The sequence below is a fragment of the Egretta garzetta genome, unplaced genomic scaffold (assembly GCF_000687185.1).
Source record: "Egretta garzetta isolate BGI_Z169 unplaced genomic scaffold, ASM68718v1 scaffold26, whole genome shotgun sequence".
In the NCBI taxonomy this organism is placed as follows: domain Eukaryota; kingdom Metazoa; phylum Chordata; class Aves; order Pelecaniformes; family Ardeidae; genus Egretta; species Egretta garzetta.
In genome coordinates this window covers 1188282-1197905 of record NW_009260070.1, presented here as the reverse complement: position 1 = coordinate 1197905, position 9624 = coordinate 1188282, and the positions used below count along the sequence as shown (strand labels likewise).

Sequence of the window (9624 nt, the reverse complement as noted above, 5' to 3'; positions counted from 1 at the left end):
GATGGGGCTTCCACTACCTCTCTGGGCAACCTGTTCCAGTGTTTCACCACCCTCATTGTAAAGAACTTCTTCCTTATGTCTAGTCTAAACCTACCCTGGTTTAGTTTAAAACCATTACCCCTTGTCTTGTCACTGCTGGCCCTACTAAAAAGATTTTCCCCATCTTTCCTATAGGCTCCCTTTAGGTACTGAAAGGCTGCAATCAGGTCTCCACCACCTTTAATTTTTAACATGAATCACCATTCCTATAAAACCAGTGGGTCTACTCCAGTAGTTTCATCATAACGTTACCAGCTTTCGAATAACAACCCCTGGCTGTCTGCACCCCCAGGCTGTGATTTCTGGGGCGTAAGCCATTCCATCGCTCACCGCACGCAGCAGTGACAGATCAGCTGAAAATGTTCCTCCTACTCCTCCTCTTACACTTTCCAGTAGCATAAGCAAGCAACATCACCCACAGTCAGCTACGTCAACAGCACAGAATTCCTGCCCTGTCGTCATATTACGTGTTTATCAGAAACTTGCTGGAAGATTTTCAGATATACTTTAGGGTTTAGAATTGAGCACTCAAAAGGCAACGTTACCGTTCGGGAGGCAAGCGGTGAAAGCAGCTGCTGGGGGCATGGACCAGAGGCAAAGGCCGGTATTCAGGTGCCTAAACACTACCCAATCCCTCTACCTCATGACTCCCATTTCTGCACCTACTGAGCCACACAGCTCTTGCTACAGGCTGAACACACGGACCCAAAAAAACCCTTGGGCTATGGTCTAAAACGTGGGATTTTTTTTCCCCCCCCAAAGTTTTTTGCTTAAGTGTTAAGATACCCTGTTACCACGATTCTTTATAATATATCCCTTAACGCTTCCGCTACCACCTTCTGCAATAAGGGGAAACTACCCATACGCTTCATAAAGACATTATATGCCTTAATTAATATTTGTATATCGTAACTCAGAGACCCGCATAAACCAACCCGTTCTCATTCAGGATCTTGCCACTTCGACCCAGGTCTCTACTACTACTCCTCGTGCATTCGGTGCCGCTCTCTCTTCTTGACATTTTTTAAAACATTTCATTTTTTATTCATTGCAAAAGCCAAGGAACAGCGTCCCCCACCCCAGTATCGTAACACAACATGCTGCAACACTAACACGAATGTGTAAATCACGCAGCGGCCACGCACGAAAATTTAGGCAAGATGATTTCTGCAGGGGCATTATTTTACCTGAGCAGAAAAGCTGTCTGGCGCAGCGCGTCTTCCTGGCAGGTAACGGAGTGTCCTTCACCAGCTGGCTTGGTATTTTCTGGGCAAACACCCTTTCCTGCTCAATCTCCATAGCACGTTCAGAGTGGGAACTGTGTGTCAGGGGCTCAGCTGGGGTTTCTCTCCACCTTGGACTTTTGCAGTGTGCTTTTAGGGCTCCGCTTTCCCATCCTCTCTCTCGCACAGAAGCGCACCCTGCGAGGGAGAAAGCAAACACGCTTTGAGGAGGCTTTAGGGAGCATGCGGCACCAGGCTGTTGCAAAAGTTTTGCCCTAGAGCTGTCCTAGTAATAAAACAAGCCCAGCTCTTCCTTCTCAACCTTCCCAACCAAAGGTAACGTTTCTCAACTCCCTCTCACCCAACTCCCCAGGGCACCCAAAACAAGAGCTCCCCATTGCCACCAGCTACACACAAACCCAGCCTAACGTTCCCAAGACAGACGTGCTGCCGATCCATCGCCAAGCTCGTGCCTCAGAGAGGCTTTAAGAGTAATGCTGATACCACAGAGCAGAAGCCCAGATTCAAGCTGGTGCTGGGTGAACAAAAGAAAACTCCAATAACCTCTAAACGATATCATTACAGGAAAAAAAATTTGCCTACATTTAAAATTACAGAAAATAATAGACTAGTGGGTTTTTAGAGGCCCAGCAATTCGCACCCGGCTACTTGCTGCAAAGGCTTGAACCCCCCCTTCTGCTCCTGGGAATCTCTCTTTTTCGGGAGGATACATCTCCATGAAAGTAACAGCAGAAAGCTAGCATTGCTTCTCTTGCAGGAGGCACTCGGCTAAATATTCTGTGCAAGAGGCATTAGCAAGCACAACTATAACCATCCCGCAGTCCAGTGGTGATCCCGAGGGGAGAAGTCCTGAACCTGCAATCAGACAGGACTCAAGGGCGCTCTCTCCAGTAAACGCAGCGTCGTTATTCCAGCGGTGGTGGAAAGAACACGATTAAATAAGCCCAAATAAAATCACACAGTGAAGAACTTTGGCTGAATCTGTTACCCTTTTTTTTTTTTTTTTTTTTTTTAGTAAAAGATTACTAGAACCTGAAAAGGTACCACGTAACCACACAGAGAGAACTGGGAATTCAGCATCAGGAATCTTTCATGACTCCACAACCCAGCCAGGGAGCAGTCAGCGAGCCCGAAGCCAGGACACCCCTTCAGGGGGGAGGGGGGGGATGTCCTGGGGTGGTGAAACAGGAGTAGACTATTTCAAGCAGTCAGCGAGCCCGAAGCCAGGACACCCCTTCGGGGGGGGGATGTCCTGGGGGGGTGAAACAGGAGTAGACTATTTCAGAACACAGCCCACAGTGCTGAGCTTTTCTGTAACAGGGAGGTAAGCACAGCTGCCCCCCCGGGCCATGCCCTGCCATGGTGGTGTCATTTGTTCATCAGGCTGCGTGGCTGGGAGAAGGAGGCTTCCCACTGGCACTGCAGGAAAGAAAACAAGATTATTGATCCACAGAGAAGGAACAAGTAAAAAGAGCATGAGCCTCCGGTCCCAAACACTACTCATGCATTTCATCCAGCATCGCTTTAATCCAAGCCTATGCTGGAAAAAGGGACTGGCCTCCTGATCTTTCCTCTTCCCCACCAGCACCCACAGTGACCAGACTCAGGCTTCCTTCCCTCCAGGATTTTGTGGAAAGCAAAATTTCTTACAAAATAGAAAAGGTCCATTGGAAAGCCACAGGAAGCAACAGAAGCCACAGAAATGATGGAACAAACCGAGATGCTGTTCACCTTTTACGCTGACCAGATTACAGCCTAGCAGCATATTTTCAGATGCGCAGCTTTGCACAAACAGCATTCCCGGTGAGAAGGGGCTTCTGCGAGACACAGGAGCAGGCAATCGCATGGTATAAAGTAGCATGTGGACAGCTGAACTATGTTCAGATTCGTCAGCTCATTCCGCTTTGAAGGAATTTTCCTGCAATGTTCATCAGTGATTTGTACTTTGATGGTAGTGAGCCAACGTGCATCTTGACACATTTCCAGCCAGGAACTTAATCCCTTTCTAAATTGGCATCAATTCCTTACTGCATTACACATGAAAAGAGATATTTATAGTAGGTTAATGAACGTAATATGTATCAAAATTATACATAGTGTGGTTTGGGGTTTTTTTTGAGGAAGGGCTGTTCTTTCCAAGTCTGCGTATTTTCCATTTGTGAAAGCATTCAGGAACAGAACCGTATGCATCAGCCCAAGCGGGTTCGTATCCAGATGCCTCAGACAGATGGCATTGTTAGTCTGACTGGGCTTGGCATCTAGTTTTCAAAGTTAAGGAGCTTTGATTACTTGGATGGCTGACAATCTGAGAATAGCCAGTGCCCCGCGCTCGATGCTGGTTCTAACAGCCATAGGAAATGCTACAGCTTTGCCAAACTGACTGTTAGTGGGGAAAAAAAAGTTACACCAAGATCAACCACACTGAGAAAGTACTTAAGAAAATGCTGTTGTGACTTTTAATTTAAGCCTCCTACTGGCAAAGATCGAACCAAGGACAGAGAACAGTACTTGGATTTTTTTTTTATGCTGACAAGAACGTCTCTCCTGCACCAAACTACAGCTTTACAGCTCTTCGGTGCTCCCACGAGATGGGCTTAAGAGGAATACAGACAGGATTAGAGCACTCTTAGATCCGTATGAACAAGAGGTAGTTCAGAAGTGACTATGTATTGCCTCTTTTTTATATATAACAGAAATCAGGGAGAGTTCTGGGGGCAGAGAAGGCAAAAAGACGAGGATTCATCAAAGGAACATCAGGGAGGAAAGCACCCAACTCCATCAGCCCCTTGAGAAGTCCTAGAGTACAGGTAAGCGATAGAACCTCCCGGGTAAAGATACAGAGCAGAAAGGCTTCCATCTTGTTGTAAGAAATACACATCTGACACCCGTCAATAGCAGTACTTGCATTACAGTACAAATAAATACTCGCCAAAGGTAAGTGGAAGTAGAGGTAACAGGCGTGGGTGCCTGCACCCACACATACCAGAACTACGAGAGCAGCACTAGTTCAACAGGAGACCTTCAAAAAGCAGATAGCGCTTGTTCAGGCCGGCCCAAGACGCCTTACGGTGCGCTTGCACTGCGAAACACATCTGAAAGTGAAGCAGGGATGTAACTATTTTATTCATTTAAGGAATAGAATCAGAGAATCAGAATCATTTGGGTTGGAAAAGGCCTTTAAGATCACCGAGTCCAACCGTTGACCTAGCAAATACAAAAATAACAAGCAGGAACCTCTTCTTTAGGGGATACATACATCGGATCACAGGATCAGTTACGCAGAAAATATTAAATGACCCGTTGTTTTGTAAACTACACCCCTGGCTAAGGTGAACGACTGAATTTTGGGGCTTACGCTTTCAATCACCTATTATTAATCCAAGGCATTATATAGAGAGACATAGTTTGAAGAACTTACTGGGAGTGCCCTCTTCCTATCAAAACAGCTCGGAAAGCAGAGCTCAGTAACAAGGTATCCCTGGCAAACCTGGTACAAGCTGTTGGTTACGTGGTAAGCGCTAACCCGTAACAGCTACTACAGGACACACCGCCCTTTTGGAAAGGCCTGGATAAGCTACGGGCTGTTCGGAAACCGCTCACCTCCCAGCAGGCAGGAGCAAAACCCCCCTCCTCACAAAATGCACCGTGGTTTTGTTCACCGTGCGCCTGTCAGAAGGGCATCCTTCAGTTTTGCTTTTTAAAGACTAATTAACAATTTAAAGCAGACTTTTGCATTTTAGAAAGAACATTCCGAGGTATGTAGAGTAAGGAAGCTGCTCTGTTTTCAGACTCAAAGGGGAGGCTGGGGTCCTCGGCACCGCTCAGGCTCAGACCCTTCCCAGCAGCAATAGGAATGCCATTCTATCGCGACAACAGCATCAGCTGGCAGGGCAGGATAATAAACCAGTGAGCTGATCACCACTGCCCACTTAGGCCTTTCCGTGCTAAATGAAAGCAAAATTTGATTTACAGAAGGGATCTAAGCTGGGACACACACACACGACGGGACGGGGACGACACAGACACAACACCCTAAAGCACTTGAGAACTTTGAATTCCATTTTTAACCATCTTAAACATTTTGGTTTGACTGGTTAAGTACGCCCAAAGTATCCGACAGAGTTCAAGCACATCTGCTGCCGGCCGTGCACACCGTTGGGCTCCCACAGCAGGTCCGTGCTCCGGCGAGCGGAGCGGGGAGCCCGAGCGCTGGGACCGCAGCCGCTCCACTCGCAGCTATCTCGGCACACGCCGCAAACCCAAAAGCTTGCTCAATGCTGGAGGGTACAGATTGCCTGAGCACACTGCGCAGGCCTGCAGGGCAAGGCACAGCTTTGGTTTCGCAAGTCTGACACAGCTCTAAGAGTCGGCGCCCCGCAGAGATTCCCTGCGATCAAAGCGTGCGGCCGTCACCACGGTCCCCAGCACCGGCTCAGGCTCACAGAACAGGCGAGGGGCACGTCCGCTGGCTCGTGCCAGCCCCAGCTCATTACGGGGACAGGCGTTCAGCACGTTTCTTTTTCATGCAGTAGTCATCAGTATTATAGAAGTGTAAGTTAGGCTAGTAAAATTAGCCAGATAAAATTAACAAGTCACACAAGCAGCAGAATCGAGAACAAATGATACCTTCGAGCAGACACGAATACCCGATACTACTACTAAACTGCACGCACGTGACAGCACGCTGAGCCCTGCCGTGGTACTGTAGGGTCTGAAAAGCTTTGCTTTACGGTATTTATTTTTGTTTGTGCAGATTACAAAAATAAAAAACATCTTTGTTTTAAGAGAACTACTGCACTTTTACTTTCATATTCAATGCTGAAAGCAAACGAATTGCTCTCACTTCCTATTTCTCGCAGGTGACACCACCGCAGTCCAGCACTCATTCCTGAACGGAAGGCCACTAAATCATTGCGATCGTTTCAGACACATACGTTTCAGAACTAAACTACAGGCTACGGAACAGCAAACTGAAGTTACTTTATTTCTCTCTCCATGACCGTCCTGGACCAACTGTGCAGTCACAAACTTATTTACATGCCAGCTACATAGTTCATTTCATCTCAGTTCTCTTCCTACGCACCTCCATGCGCCCAGGGGTCAGAAAATTGCTAAATACCATTAAATACATAAGCCAAGCTTTAGCAACCAACCTGTTGGCTAGGAACTGTACCAGAAACAGCTTTATAGTCAAAGAGAGTCTGTAAGTCACCGTGCCTTCAACCCCATCCCATACAGACTCGCACTTCATTCTACGTTCCGTGGTACATCCCAGCATCACTGCCCCTTATTAAAGAAGCACTGGCGTGAGCCTCAGGGACGTCACCTGCCTTGTCACAAGGAAGGTCCCGCTCCCAAGGGCCGAGAGGCCAGAGCAGAGCAAGTCCCACCTACTCAAGATGCTCACCACAGATCGTCAAACAGACAACAGCCATTTGAGAGAGACGTTAGCTAGCACACTCCCTATCACAGGTGCCATTTCTGGGATCTACTTTTTATTCTAGAAGACGGTGTCCTGCAGGAGGACGATTACGTGCAGATAACCAAACCGCATCTTCCAGCACAATTCTCAGAATCAAGCTATAGCTTAGCAAAACCATCAGATTCCACACACGAAGTCCCTTTTAAAAAGAAAACTACTTGTTTCTGGTATCAACACGTTCTTTCATGGCACAGAACAGGTGAGAATACCATAAAGCTATAGTTGGCGCACAAATCTTTTCCTTCCCCGAGTCAAACAACAAGCCACCATCGCAGGGGGGAACTTTAACTATTTTTTTCAAAACCAGGCTGTCCCTGGACAAGGTTAAGGCAAGCCGCCAGTGCAAGGGACTACATCGTATGCCCAAACTAACACGAGACCTAGAACTCAGTAGCTCGTTTCAGCTACAAAAAGGAAAGCTGTGCTTCGAGTTCGAGGATGACCGTCCAACACGGCTTTAAAGTGCAAAGGTAAAGTAAAAAACGTCAAGCCCCACGAACTGAAACAAAACCAACCACCTGAAGCTGTCCGCCGCCAGGAGCTGGTACTGGCAGCGGCTTACAGCTACTTCTCCGAAATGACGTCCGCTTTCAACAACGTATCAGCGACACTGGTCCACAGCAGAGGCTAACGAGCTTTTGAGATTAAAAAAAATTACAAGACAATTGCGAGTAGCAGGTTACTTGGAACCTATTTATAAAAGCCAAGCCAAAGAGAACCAGTTGCACTGCAAGAACCGTAAGTTATCACAATCAAGAGGAAACTCAGGTCTTGGTTGAAGCCCTGATTACACCAAAAGGTCGCCTTGTTTATTTAAGCCTAGCTGATGCTAGTTTTACTTCTAGTAGCAACAAAAAGACTCAACTAAAATCAGCATCAGGTTAGATTGACATCAAAGACTGACAATACCTTGAAATTCCACGTGAAATCCTTCAGCCCAGAAGCACAAAGCCCTAGACGTTTGCTTTCTGGGGGAATTATACCCCTAATATCTTGCATGTCTGGAGCAAAGCAAAAAAATCAGCTTTTAAGACGCAGTTCCATAAAGCATCAGCATTAAAGACTAAGTCCTTAGAAACCTGAAGTCAAAATAACTTTGTACTTTTTAAATCCATGCCCCGTATCATACATACTCTCACTCAAGCATATAAGGAATTCAAATCTTTATTTGATATCCATAAACCCATAAACGTTGCTATTCTATATTTCTATGCAGGAAGGCAGTTTTCCCCTAAAACATTATGCTTTTTAATAAACAACAAACTTTTAATTCTATTGCGTGAAAGGGCTACAAATATACATTTGTTAACCAAGCAGACTACACAGATAGTTTTGCTTTTACAACTGGCACCTACGTTACCGGTACACTTAGCTGGCTCGTTTATCATAGCACTTTGCCCACGTAGTTTAGATTATCGCTTTTTGAAATATGGGCAACTGCAGTTATTAAAAAAAAAAAAAAAACCAAAAAAAAAAAGAAAACCAAAAAACCAAAACCAAACAAAAAAACCGTGCTGAGGCAGGTATTGCAAATCCATTCCTTTTTTCCAGTCAGTACTCATGGAGCCCATCTTTATTCACATGCAGATGTCATTGCATTCTACACCAGTCATCTAGCGGCATAAAATAACTTTCAGAAGTCTAGTACAATCGTTAGCGAACCACTTTTACTCCTGCTGTAACGAAGCCTGCAGCAAGGGGGCTGCCATCCTGTCGGTAGGTGGTGCTGCCAGAGATTCTTGGGGAACTTTAACGAAGGACAATAGTTCGGAGTGAAAAGTCTGTTAACCCGGTACTATGAAAACACGTATGCCTTTAATAGAAGGGATAAATGTCGACCCTTTCCTGGAAGGAATCATACACAGACAAACCGATAAGAGGACTTGAAACTAAGCAATCGGAAATTCTGAACATTTTATATGAATGAAGCACATGCTTAACACAAACTATTTCTTCAAAACTACACAGTACATACGTTGATGGAAAAGTCCTATAGAAAAAAATTGACCAACCATGTCAGCACGTCAAACTGCCTCGTACAAGATGGTGGATGCACACCAACTGCGTAAGTGAGAACGAATATTTAAAAAACAGACCACATCGACGGATTAGTACTTCAAAAATTTCTCTGTCGAGTGTTCGAAAACCAATAAAACCACTAGGGGGGTAGCAAAAAAGTCAGTTAGGACCTTTACCGGCAATAAAATATTTACTCTAAGTACAGCGAGATTTTAAAGCAGAGGAACACTTGCTTCAAACCTAGAAAAGCCTTAAAACCGTACGGAATGGATCCTAGGAAAAAAAATTAGACATGTAAAGGTCAATGAACACAATGATTTATTTAAAAAATAAAAAACGTAAAAACGATTTTTTTTTTTTTTCCTCCTTTACAGAAATGTTAATTTCAGTCATGGGATCCGAGCAGATTTTGTAGAAAAAAATGTAGTAGCCAGGTATCGAGTCCTTACAACAAAGGAAATTCCCCCGTAACCCTCCCCGGTTTTTACTCCAGATCAGCAAGACACTTCCCACCCCACATCCCCAAAAAAACAAATTAAAACAAGACATTTTTCGTTGCTAGTATAAAAACGACCAAGGTCCAAGTAATAATAAAAAAATAGAGTCCATCAATGACTGTAACACAAAGTATGTGTATGTGGGGCCCAGTCCATCTTCAGAGAGAAAGAAGTGGCACGGGCAGCAGAGGCGACCCCCGGGGGCATTTAGGAGCTGCTCCCGCAGCAGGGAGGCATTTCAAAGGAGCTGCCCTTCGGCGAGTGAGGGGAGAAACCATTCAGAAGCTGCCCCGTATCGAAGGGAGGGCTCTCCAGGCCACCCCCGACGGCCACGGGCGCTCCC

General features: G+C 45.8%; 1 protein-coding gene across 1 annotated transcript in view; it reads right to left on the bottom strand.

Annotated features, from left to right (window-relative positions):
* The window catches only part of KLHL3 (kelch like family member 3), a gene marked incomplete at its 3' end in the record, with an annotated part of 49810 nt that extends 48486 nt beyond the window's left edge, over positions 1 to 1324 (bottom strand). Inside the window, exon 1 of the mRNA XM_009641234.2 lies at positions 1227 to 1324. The remainder of the gene's footprint in view (positions 1 to 1226) is intronic.
* Between the last annotated feature and the right edge of the window lie 8300 nt (positions 1325 to 9624).